The following is a 12,771-nucleotide window of genomic DNA, read 5'->3' on the forward strand; positions in this document are numbered from 1 at the left end:
AAGCCATATTAAGGGGGGCTGAAACAAACAGGGTGGAATCTGTTAACCAGCCTCAGGTCACCATAGCAACCACTAGCAGGCCTGCTGAAGAAGACAAACTGTATCAAGTGGTCTCTGGGGAAGAAGCAGATCAATTCAGGGAAGAGCTGCATAAAGGTATAAGTCTGAAGCAGATAAAGGAACAAGCGCTGACCCAACAGATTCCTCTCACTGACAAACTGAGGAATCAAGTTGTGTGTGAGAATGGGATTTTATATAGACTGTGGATGCCTGCTGAGAGAAAGGATGAATGTGAACCAGTGAAACAAATGATGGAGGTGGTGAAAAAGAATCTCAGTCAAGCACAGCAGAAGCAAAGTTACTGGTATGACAGAACAGCCAGGGAACGTGTGTATGATGTGGGAGATATGGTTATGGCGTTCATACCCAGGAAACATGACAAATTACAGGCTAACTGGGAAGGACCATATACCATCAGAGAAAGGCTTGACACAGTGACATATGTAATCACCACAGACCAATTAAACAAAAGCAAAGTGGTTCATGTAAATATGTTAAAGCCTTACCATACCAGGGATGCAAAGGTGTTGCAAGTTACCTTATTCCCTGAGGGAAGTGGGCCTGAACTTCCCGATTTGGTACAGGAAAGCAAAGACAAAGGAGGGGTAGATCAAGTGGAATGGTCAGAGGAGGTAGAGGAGGAAGTAAAAGAAGAGATTCTGAGAGTTTTGAAAACCTATAGGAATCTCTTTAGTAACAAACCTGGCCGAACCAGTATAGTTATACATTCCATTGATACTGGAGATCATGCCCCAATCAGATCTGTTCCGTACCGTGTGAATGGGAAAGTTTTGAATGAGATCAAAAAGGAGGTGGAAGAGATGCTGGAATTAGGAGTGATCAGGGAATCCATCAGTCCCTGGGCCTCAAGTATTGTCCTGGTTCCGAAAAAAGATGGAACGACAAGGTTTTGCATTGATTATCGGCTAATCAATAAAATTACTGTCCCAGATGCGTATCCTATGCCTAGGGTAGACGCTATGTTAGAGTTATTGGGGGCAGCAACCATTATCTCTACACTAGATCTCTGTAAAGGATTTTGGCAAATGGAACTAGACGAGCAATCCAGAGCCAAAACTGCCTTCAGTACACCAGATGGGTTATATGAGTTTGTGACCTTACCCATGGGACTAAGGAACTCACCAAGTTCATTTCAGAGGCTAATCAATACTGTGTTGCGAGGCATGTCAGATTTTGCAGTGGCCTATATCGATGACGTGGCCATTTTTAGCAAGTCGGTGCCTGAGCATGTCCAACACCTGACAACAGTATTGGAGGCCTTAAGAAAAGCAGGCCTCACAATAAAAGCTAAGAAATGCCAGTTTGGACTAAAGGAAGTAATCTATTTAGGACATAAGGTGGGGAGTGGGAAAATCACCCCCTTATGGAGCAAGGTGGAGGCAATACAAGCGTGGCTGATCCCCTTAACCAAAAAACAAGTAAGGGCATTTCTGGGTGTGGCTGGTTTTTATAGGAAGTTTGTGAGAAATTTTGGGGAAATAGCAACCCCCTTGCATGAATTGACAAAGAAGAAGTGTTCTGAGCGTGTGGTATGGACGGATGAATGTCAGAAGGCTTTTGATCTGCTGAAGCAAGCCTTGTGCCAAGGACCCATATTAATAGCACCAGACTATGAGCAACTATTCATCGTGGCTACAGATGCGTCAGACCTCGCGCTGGGAGTCGTCTTGCTGCAGGAGAGAGAAGGCACCAGACATCCAGTGGCGTAACTGAGTCGCAAGCTGACGCCGAGGGAGAAAAACTATTCGTCGGTCCAGAAGGAGTGCCTAGCGGTCGTGTGGGGACTGAACAAGTTGCGCCCATACGTGTGGGGACGAAGATTCACAGTGACTACGGATCATCGGGCCTTGTTATGTTGCAGACTATGAAAAACCATAACACTATGCTGCAGAGGTGGTCCTGGGCCCTACAGGACTATCAAGTGGACTTCCAGTTCATCAAAGGCAAGGACAATGTACTGGCCGATGGACTTTCCAGGCAAGTGGCTGGGACTGCAGTGACGTGACCAGACAGAGGAACAAAGGAAGACATTTTCCCCATAGAGACTTTTATTTGTTAACGCGATGTATAAATCCTGGAACAGGAATAATACTCTGCAGTTGTTTAAGGGGGGGGGGGAATGTGATGTTCCTATATATTAGTGTATATATGGTAAGTGCTGGTTGTTTAGAGTATACATGGTAAGTAGTGAAAGAGGAGGGGGAGTGAATGGGCAATAGAATGCTTGATGATTGGCTGAATGTTTAAAATGGCTGACAGTATAAATGAAAGGATGACAGGTAAATCTGGGGAAATTTGAGGTGGTGAATTGTGGAATCTGGGGGGAGTAGAGGAAGAGTGGATTGCTTGGTGGGGTTTAGAGAGTTGTTTACCAGGAGGGAGGTGGAGTTCGGATTAGTATTGAGTAAAACCATATGCTTATGTGCCTTAAGAAGAAATCTTGTTAATCTTGTTAGCTTTGTTATCTGTAATAAATACTTAATTTGGTTTACCAAAGGCCTGATCCTTGGCTGGGGTTTCACAGACCAGAGGGGAGGGTAAGGTAATGACCAAGGCTGAAGGGGAACTGTAACAAATGGTGGCAGCGGTGAAGAGAATAACAATACCAGTATTCAGAGTCTCTGGGAATACTAGTATTGGGACGTTACTGGTGGTTGCCTAGCAGGGGGATCTGTTGAGATCTGTGCTAGAGCGGGGAGAGAAATCATAAGAGAGAGCGGTCCGGACTGGTGGAGTCCCTGGTGGTGCCTAGTGACAGGCAGTAACCACGAGCAGGTAGGAACCTGACAGGGAGAGCCAGGGAAGGATGCCTCACAAACGCCATAACCATATCTCCCACATCATACACACGTTCTCTGGCTGTTCTGTCATACCAGTAACTTTGCTTCTCCTGTGCTTGACTCAAATTCTCTTTCACTACTTCCATCATTGATGTTAATTTATTGCGGAATTCCAATACAAAATCTACTACAGAAGTTTTGTACTCTCCCAGAGTTCCTTCCCATGAATTTTTTAGCAGTTCCAAAGGTCCCCTCACTTTTCTAGTGAACATGAGTTCAAAGGGTGAGAAGCCTGTTGACTCCTGAGGGACTTCTCTGTATGTAAATAAGAAGCATCCCAACCGTTCATCCCAGTCTTGTGGGTGATCTTGAACATAGCTTCTTATCATGCCCTTCAAAACTCCAATGAATCTCTCAGTTAGCCCATTAGTGGCGGGATGGTAAGTAGTGGTCTTTAGATGTTTTAGACCACAACATTTCCACATACATTGCATCACTTCTCCCATGAATACACTGCCTTGATCTGTCAGCACTTCATGAGGGAAACCCAGCCTCATCAAGACCTTTAATAAAGCCTCTGCCACTACAGGGGCTTCTACAGATCTCAGTGCTTCTGCGTCTGGGTACCTGGTGGCAAAATCCACCACCACCACTAGATATTTCTTGCCATGCCTTGTGGGTTTGGAAAAAGGGCCCACCAAATCTATTCCCACTCTATAAAAGGGTTGTCCAATTATAGGAAGGGGCTTTAAGGGTGCCTTGGTCTTTACTCCACTCTTTCCCACCTTTTGGCATATTCCACAAGATAGACAATGTTGTTTTACATCCTTGGAGATATTTGGCCAATAATAATGTGCAGCCAATCTCCTCTTGGTCTTTTTTATTCCCAGATGTCCTGCACATGGGACATCGTGGGCTACCTCTAGCAATCTGGTTCTGTATTTGCTAGGTACTATCAATTGCTTCACTGGTTCACATTCATCCTTTCTCTCAGCAGGCATCCACAGTCTATATAAAATCCCATTCTCACACACAACTTGATTCCTCAGTTTGTCAGTGAAAGGAATCTGTTGGGTCAGGACTTGTTCCTTTACCTGCTTCAAACTGATACCTTTATGCAGCTCTTCCCTGAATTGCTCTGCTTCTTCCCCAGAGACCACTTGATACAGTTTGTCTTCTTCAGCAGGCCTGCTAGTGGTTGCTATGGTGACCTGAGGCTGGTTAACAGATTCCACCCTGTTTGTTTCAGCCCCCCTCAATATGGCTTCTTTTTCTCTGCCAATTTGCTGTCTGGTCACTACATAGATCTTTCCTTGGGCGCCCATTACATCCCTTCCCAGTATTACTGGTTCTTGTTGTTGGGCATCAATGCCTACTTTATATCGGCCCTCTCGGCCTCTCCAAGTCATTTCCACCAGGGCCACAGGCAAACTTTCTGGTTGACCCCTCACTCCTTGGATAGTCACTGTTTCCTGAGGTAATATTTCTTCAGATTTTATTAAATCTGGCCTCAGTAACGTCTGAGTGGCACCAGTGTCAAACAATGCCCAATAATTTGCCCCTTGTACACTCACTTCCTCTCTCAGACTTGAATCAAGGTCTGTTACTTCTGTCCAGTTTATCTGGCAAAACTGAACCTTTTTCGCTGTTTCTAAAGCCTTGGGCTCTGTTTTCACTGCCCTTGTGTGAGCAGGATTACTACTGGGGTTGGCAACCTCACATTGAAAACGTAGGTGCCCCGGTCTACCACATTTGTAGCATAATTTCTCCTCACTTTTAGGGTACACAGATCCACTCTGGGGTGTCCTGTGCCCTTCAGATTTTAATGGAGGACTCACTCGCTGTGGTACCACATCCCTTCTGCCAGCACTATATGGTCTGGGTTTAAACTCTCTTGAAGTTTTCCCCACCCAGCCAGTTCTATTAGAGGCGAAGTGATCCGCCATCTCTGCGGCCTCCTGCACAGATGTAGGGGAACGGTCTTTGACCAGGAGCCTTATTTCTGGTGGTAACTGATGGTATAATTGATCCAGTATCATGAGGCTTTTCACCTCTTCCACTGACTGAGCTTTGGCACTACTCATCCACTTTCCAAATATATCCATCAACTTTGCTCCCAGTTCCACAAAAGACCTCCCTGTCTGTATCTGGCAGTTTCTGAAAAGCTTTCTAAAATAATCAGGCCCCAGTCTGAATCTTTTAAACACTGCTTCTTTGAATTCAGCATAGGTGACGGGCCTGTCTGAGGGGAAATATTGGTATACCTCAGCCAATTCCCCTTTAATCAGGTTTGATAAATACTGCATGTATTTATCTTCAGGTAGCCCCCACAACTGAGCTGCTTTTTCAAAGGTGCTGAGGTAAATTTGAGGATCTTGACCAGGCTCATAGACAGCAAAGTCCTTTGGAGTAATTTTTATTTTTGCTCCATCTCTGTCTTTCCTTGTCTCCTTAGAGTGAAATTTCTCTCTATCAAATTTTAACTTTTCTACTTGTAATTCAGCATCCAATGCTCGTTGCTTCTCCCTCTCCTCAAACCCCAATCTCATTCTCTCAATTTCCAACTCCCTCTGTTTTTCCTTCTCTGCACCTTCCATCCTCAATCTCTCAGCTTCCAACTCCCGCTGTTTATCTTTTTCCTCAGCCTCCATCCTCAATCTCTCAGCTTCCAACTCTCTCTGCTTGTCTTTTTCCTCAGCCTCCATCCTCAATCTCTCAGCTTCCAACTCTCTCTGTTTTTCCTTCTCTGCACCTTCCATCCTCAACTTCTCTCTCAAGTACTCTATATAAGCGGGATTGCTTAAATATCCTTCTGCGGTCTCTTCTCTGACAGGTTGTTTTTGCTGGGCAGTTGCAAATCCTATAAGTGCTACCCTCAATTCATCTACCCCTTTACCCTCATGAGGTAAATTGAATGTTATGCACTTCTCCACCAGCTCCTCTCTTTTCATTTTTATGTATTCAGCCATGGTGTTTGAGTTCACTCACTCTTTGCCACACACTCTTTGTCAGTCACTCTCACAAGAAATCTTGTTTTGTTATTTCTGTTTGCCACACAACTATTAGGGATTGTCTAGTATTCGTATCTCACTGCTACAGCCAACACCTGTGACGTAGTCTCCTTTGTCACCACATGTCTTTGGGACTCTCTTTGGTTCGTATCTGGATTCTCTGTTGTTCGTATCCCACCGCTACTGCCACCACATGTGATGCGTCCTTCCCTGGCTCTCCCTGTCAGGTTCCTACCTGCTTGTGGTTACTGCCTGTCTCTAGGCACCACCAGGGACTCCACCGGTCCGGACCGCTCTCTCTTATGATTTCTCTCCCCGCTCTAGCACAGATCTCAACAGATCCCCCTGCTAGGCAACCACCAGTAATGTCCCAATACTAGTATTCCCAGAGACTCTGAATACTGGTATTGTTATTCTCTTCACCGCTGCCACCATTTGTTACAGTTCCCCTTCAGCCTTGGTCATTACCTTACCCTCCCCTCTGGTCTGTGAAACCCCAGCCAAGAATCAGGCCTTTGGTAAACCAAATTAAGTATTTATTACAGATAACAAAGCTAACAAGATTAACAAGATTTCTTCTTAAGGCACATAAGCATATGGTTTTACTCAATACTAATCCGAACTCCACCTCCCTCCTGGTAAACAACTCTCTAAACCCCACCAAGCAATCCACTCTTTCTCTTCTCCCCCCAGATTCCACAATTCACCACCTCACATTCCCCCAGATTTACCCGTCATCCTTTCATTTATACTGTCAGCCATTTTAAACATTCAGCCAATCATCAAACATTCTATTGCCCATTCACTCCCTCTCCTCTTTTACTACTTACCATGTATACTCTAAACAACCAGCACTTACCATATATACACTAATATATAGGAACATCACAGCGTTCATACCCAGGAAACATGACAAATTACAGGCTAACTGGGAAGGACCATATACCATCAGAGAAAGGCTTGACACAGTGACATATGTAATCACCACAGACCAATTAAACAAAAGCAAAGTGGTTCATGTAAATATGTTAAAGCCTTACCATACCAGGGATGCAAAGGTGTTGCAAGTTACCTTATTCCCTGAGGGAAGTGGGCCTGAACTTCCCGATTTGGTACAGGAAAGCAAAGACAAAGGAGGGGTAGATCAAGTGGAATGGTCAGAGGAGGTGAAGGAGGAAGTAAAAGAAGAGATTCTGAGAGTTTTGAAAACCTATAGGAATCTCTTTAGTAACAAACCTGGCCGAACCAGTATAGTTATACATTCCATTGATACTGGAGATCATGCCCCAATCAGATCTGTTCCGTACCGTGTGAATGGGAAAGTTTTGAATGAGATCAAAAAGGAGGTGGAAGATATGCTGGAATTAGGAGTGATCAGGGAATCCATCAGTCCCTGGGCCTCAAGTATTGTCCTGGTTCTGAAAAAAGATGGAACGACAAGGTTTTGCATTGATTATCGGCTAATCAATAAAATTACTGTCCCAGATGCGTATCCTATGCCTAGGGTAGATGCAATGTTAGAGTTATTGGGGGCAGCAACCATTATCTCTACACTAGATCTCTGTAAAGGATTTTGGCAAATGGAACTAGACGAGCAATCCAGAGCCAAAACTGCCTTCAGTACACCAGATGGGTTATATGAGTTTGTGACCTTACCCATGGGACTAAGAAACTCACCAAGTTCATTTCAGAGGCTAATCAATACTGTGTTGCGAGGCATGTCAGATTTTGCAGTGGCCTATATCGATGACGTGGCCATTTTTAGCAAGTCGGTGCCTGAGCATGTCCAACACCTGACAACAGTATTGGAGGCCTTAAGAAAAGCAGGCCTCACAATAAAAGCTAAGAAATGCCAGTTTGGACTAAAGGAAGTAATCTATTTAGGACATAAGGTGGGGAGTGGGAAAATCACCCCCTTATGGAGCAAGGTGGAGGCAATACAAGCGTGGCCGATCCCCTTAACCAAAAAACAAGTAAGGGCATTTCTGGGTGTGGCTGGTTTTTATAGGAAGTTTGTGAGAAATTTTGGGGAAATAGCAACCCCCTTGCATGAATTAACAAAGAAGAAGTGTTCTGAGCGTGTGGTATGGACGGATGAATGTCAGAAGGCTTTTGATCTACTGAAGCAAGCCTTGTGCCAAGGACCCATATTAATAGCACCAGACTATGAGCAACCATTCATCGTGGCTACAGATGCGTCGGACCTCGCGCTGGGAGTTGTCTTGCTACAGGAGAGAGAAGGCACTAGACATCCAGTGGCGTACCTGAGTCGCAAGCTGACGCCGAGGGAGAAAAACTATTCGTCGGTCCAGAATGAGTGCCTAGCGGTCGTGTGGGGACTGAACAAGTTGCGCCCATACGTGTGGGGACGAAGATCCACAGTGACTACGGATCATCGGGCCTTGTTATGGTTGCAGACTATGAAAAACCATAACACTATGCTGCAGAGGTGGTCCTGGGCCCTACAGGACTATCAAGTGGACTTCCAGTTCATCAAAGGCAAGGACAATGTACTGGCCGATGGACTTTCCAGGCAAGTGGCTGGGACTGCAGTGACGTGACCAGACAGAGGAACAAAGAAAGACATTTTCCCCATAGAGACTTTTATTTGTTAACGCGACGTATAAATCCTCGAACAGGAATAATACTCTGCTGTTGTTTAAGGGGGGGGAATGTGATGTTCCTATATTAATGTTTATATGGTAAGTGTTGTTGTTTTAGAAGATACATGGTAAGTGGAGTGAAAGAGGGGGAGTGAATGGGCAGTAGAATGCGAGATGATTGGCTGAGTGTTTAAAATGGCTGAATGTATAAAAGGAAGAGTGAGAGTGGAATCGGGGGGGAGAAGAGAAAGAGTGGATTGCTTGGTGGGGTTTGAGAGAGTTGTTTGCCAGGAGAGAGTGAAGAAGGAGGGGGGTGGAGTTCAGATTAGTATTGAGTAAAACCATATGCTTATGTGCTTTAAGAAGAAATCTTGTTAATCTTGTTAGCTTTGTTATCTTTAATAAATACTTAATTTGGTTTACCAAAGGCCTGATCCTTGGCTGGGGTTTCACAGACCAGAAGGGAGGGTAAGGTAATGACCAAGGCTGAAGGGGAACTGTAACAAATGGTGGCAGCGGTGAAGAGAATAACAATACCAGTATTCAGAGTCTCTGGGAATACTGGTATTGGGACGTTACTGGTGGTTGCCTAGCAGGGGGATTTGTTGAGATCTGTGCTAGAGCGGATAGGTAAACCATAAGAGAGTGCGGTCCGGACTGGTGGAGTCCCTGGTGGTGCCTAGAGACAGGCAGTAACCACGAGCCTGTAGGAACCTGACAGGGAGAGCCAGGGAAGGACGCACCACACACAAGTCCAAAGGAATGGATCTAGAGGGGAAAGACCTGGAGGAGAGATCCTTTCTCCGTGATGACTGAGATGATGAATTAACGACGCCATGCAATTGGCAACAGTGGGTCCCGCCTTGCCTTCATCTAATTGTAGACCCATAGGTTTGCCAACTAACTCCCCATCTATCAAGACTTATATACCCTTATATTTGCTATGCTTGGTATCTACCGCCTGTTATCCATAAGACAGTGACACCGTGGATTCATTAGGAGAACTTTATCACACCCCATCTCATTCTTGGCCTAATCCCTTCTGCCCCCTTTCCCTCTCCTCCCAGCTCCTCCCTTCAACTAGTGGGTCCTACTCAAGACAAACATCTTAAACTCAAACATATTATTAACAGAATATAACACTGTGCTCACATTCCCTTGATAACTTTGCCCTGCTGCTCTCTTTGGATGCTTAAACTGTACTTCTAAAAGCTCAAGTGAATTTTTAAGTTACTGCAATGCTAGAAATTTGGGGTTTGAAGGGAAATTTCATTGGGGGGGCAGAATTATCATGTGGGGGGCAATTCCCTCATTCCCCCCCCGTTGTTACACTCCTGATCCACTTTCTAATAATAGGTTTTCATCTGTTCATCAGAGTTCATCAGAGGTTCCGCATCTTTCTCCCCAATATTGCTTGCTGCTGTATTTGCATGACTAAAGCAAGTGTAGTATTAACAAAGCTGAACAGGTCAATCTTATATTTCTGTTTTTATTAGCAGTAGCTTTAAATTCCTGGCAATTAGGGTATAACCAATTAGCTCTGCATCCTTCAAGGAAAACTCGTACTCAGAACCTTTACTACAAGGAAAAGCTGGAGCATAATTCTGCAGGTTTTTCTGTCTAGATAGCCACTTTACCTTCTTCCTCCCTCAAAACCAATGATTCAATGATGTTGAATTGGTTAGATCCTAGGACAGATTAGAAGGTCCTGTTGTTCCCTTGTGACAGCCCTGAGTCTTTTAAGCATGATATTATCAAGCTATTCCAGAGCAGTGGCTTGTCAGGTTAGGCCAGCCTTCCCCAACTCAATGACCTCCAGATGATTTGGGCTACAAGTCCCATCTGCTTGAGCTGTAGTGGCTGGGGCTGATGGGAGTTGTAGTCCAAACATCTGGAGGGCACCAGGTTGGGGAAGGCTGGCTTAAATCAGAATAATGTGTTAATCAGTCTTTACATTATATATATTTAATCCAATGTTTTCCCCATTTCATTCTATGTTTGGCTGCATCAGGTCAGAATTATATACCACAAAATAAAACAGGAAAGAGTAATTCCACATATGTATATGTAGCAGAACATTATAGCCTGGAAGATAGAAAATGAAAGAGTGCACTGACATATAGTTATTATATAAATGTTTATTGCTAATCAGATTTGTAGACATTTGGCCCCGAGAGTGTTCAAAATAAGGAGTTGTAAATCTGATCACTTCTATCCTCCATACTACTAGCTTATTTGTATATTTTTCTATAGTTCCATTTAAACGATCCAAGCTGTTAGTCAGAAATCTTTGACCAGCAGTTTATTACAAATTATTACAAAACATGTATTATTTCTCAATTTTAGACTGACAGTATTAATGTTTTTATCTACTCCAGTGTGTGTTTCCATGCAATATTGTTTTGATTATGATTGACATTCATCCTGTCTTTATTTTAAATAATGGGGACTGAATGACTTAAAATGTTAATTGCTTTCCACTGAATTAATTTTGTTCCAAACACAGAAATGAAAAAAAGAATATTTCAAAGCACTGATGTTTTTTAAAAAATATGTCATGTGTTGCAACTTTGCTTTATAAAAGGTTTCATCGAGCTTCATTAAAACCAAAGTGAATGTACCATTAACTTTAGGAAGACAATTGCACCCAAATATTTATTTTTATCTGGAAACTGGTTCTTTATTGGATCCTGCCTTCACTTTTTCCGATGTATACAACTGTGAAATAAACAATTTAACATTGTAGGCACTTAACAATTTTGAGTTTTAAACAAGCTGTATCATGATATAGAAAATAAACATAATCATAATGATTTACAATGTAACAATATATTTTTCTGAGGTGCAATCCTAATGTTCACATACACTGACTCAGAGCTTGGAAGTAATTCGTTACTTGTAATTCATTACTTTTTCGAGGAACGAGTGGGTAATTCCTTTACATTTCGATTGTAATAGAACTAGGAGTAATTTTATTACTTTTGTGGAGTAATTGTAATGTTTCCAGCATTACTTTTGGGCATTACTTGGGGGGGAGCAGGGAAATCTTCTGCTCCTCTGATTTGTGGATGAAAATCATGTGCCTCAAACTGGGCTTCTGTGCAACGTCGCTCTTCCCTCATGCTCTGTGGGTGGGTAGGAGGCGAAAAGGGAGGAAGTGGAGAGTGAAATGGGGTGGAGTGGAGAAAACAATTGTTTAAAAAAATGGATGGTGGTGATGAAGAATGGAGTGGAGGGAAGAAGGAGCCGGCGGGCAAGAATATGGATAAAGGAAGAGAAGGAGGCAGCAGCAGAATGGAGCAGCCTTTCCCAACCGGTGTGCCTCCAGATGTTGTTGGACCACAACTCCCATCAGCCTCAGCCATTGGCAATGCTGGCTGAGGCTGATGGGAGTTGTGGTCCCAAAGCATCTGGAGGCACATTGGTTGGGAAAGGCTGGAATGGAGATAAAGAACTGTGGAGGGGAAAGATGACAACGTGTGTGTGTGTGTGAATACTGTGTTTGAACTTGGCACACAAAGTGGCCTCTACCACACTCTCTGGCTGCTGTGCTGCATTTGGAGTATTTTAACTTTTTTGCATCTCAGGGGAAAATGTTTGCTTGGGTGAGTGTCCCTTAGTTGGTGGCAGGGCAGAGTCCGGGAGGTGGTTAAGTGAGAGAGATTATACTTGCTGGCTGAGGTGGGGTTGCACTTGGTTTGAGATCTCAGTAGTGGCCTCAGCCTCCCTCCCCACCTCCCTTACCAGCGGAGAGACCACCATTGCTATCTTATGGATAACAAGAATTATTCTACTACCTCTGTTATGTGTGTGTTTATTTTTAATGTTGTTTTAGGCTACTTAGATGTGCAGCAGCCACGGCCATAATAAATAATAAATAATAAATTTTAATTTCTGTGTCGCCTATCTGGCCAATGGCCACTCTAGGCAATGTACAACAGTTAAAACACAGCATAATAAAATACAATAATACAATATAAAAACAGTATAAAAACAATACAGCATACAATACAGTAGGAGGCAATTCAATCTAGTAATTAACCCTCCCCGGAAATCCCAAAGGCCTGTTGAAAGAGCCAGGTCTTTAAGGCTTTACGAAATGTATTTAGGGAAGAGGCGTGCCGTAGATCTTGTGGGAGGGAGTTCCAGAGGGTGGGGGCCACCACTGAGAATGCCCTCTCTCTAGTACCCGCCAATCTGGCTGTTTTTGTCGGCGGGATTGAGAGAAGGCCCTGTGTGGCTGATCTTGTCGGGTGGCATAATTGGTGGCGTTGCAGGCGCTCCATAAGATAAACT

Source organism: Rhineura floridana, chromosome 2 (assembly GCF_030035675.1).
Source record: "Rhineura floridana isolate rRhiFlo1 chromosome 2, rRhiFlo1.hap2, whole genome shotgun sequence".
Taxonomy (NCBI): Eukaryota; Metazoa; Chordata; class Lepidosauria; order Squamata; family Rhineuridae; genus Rhineura; species Rhineura floridana.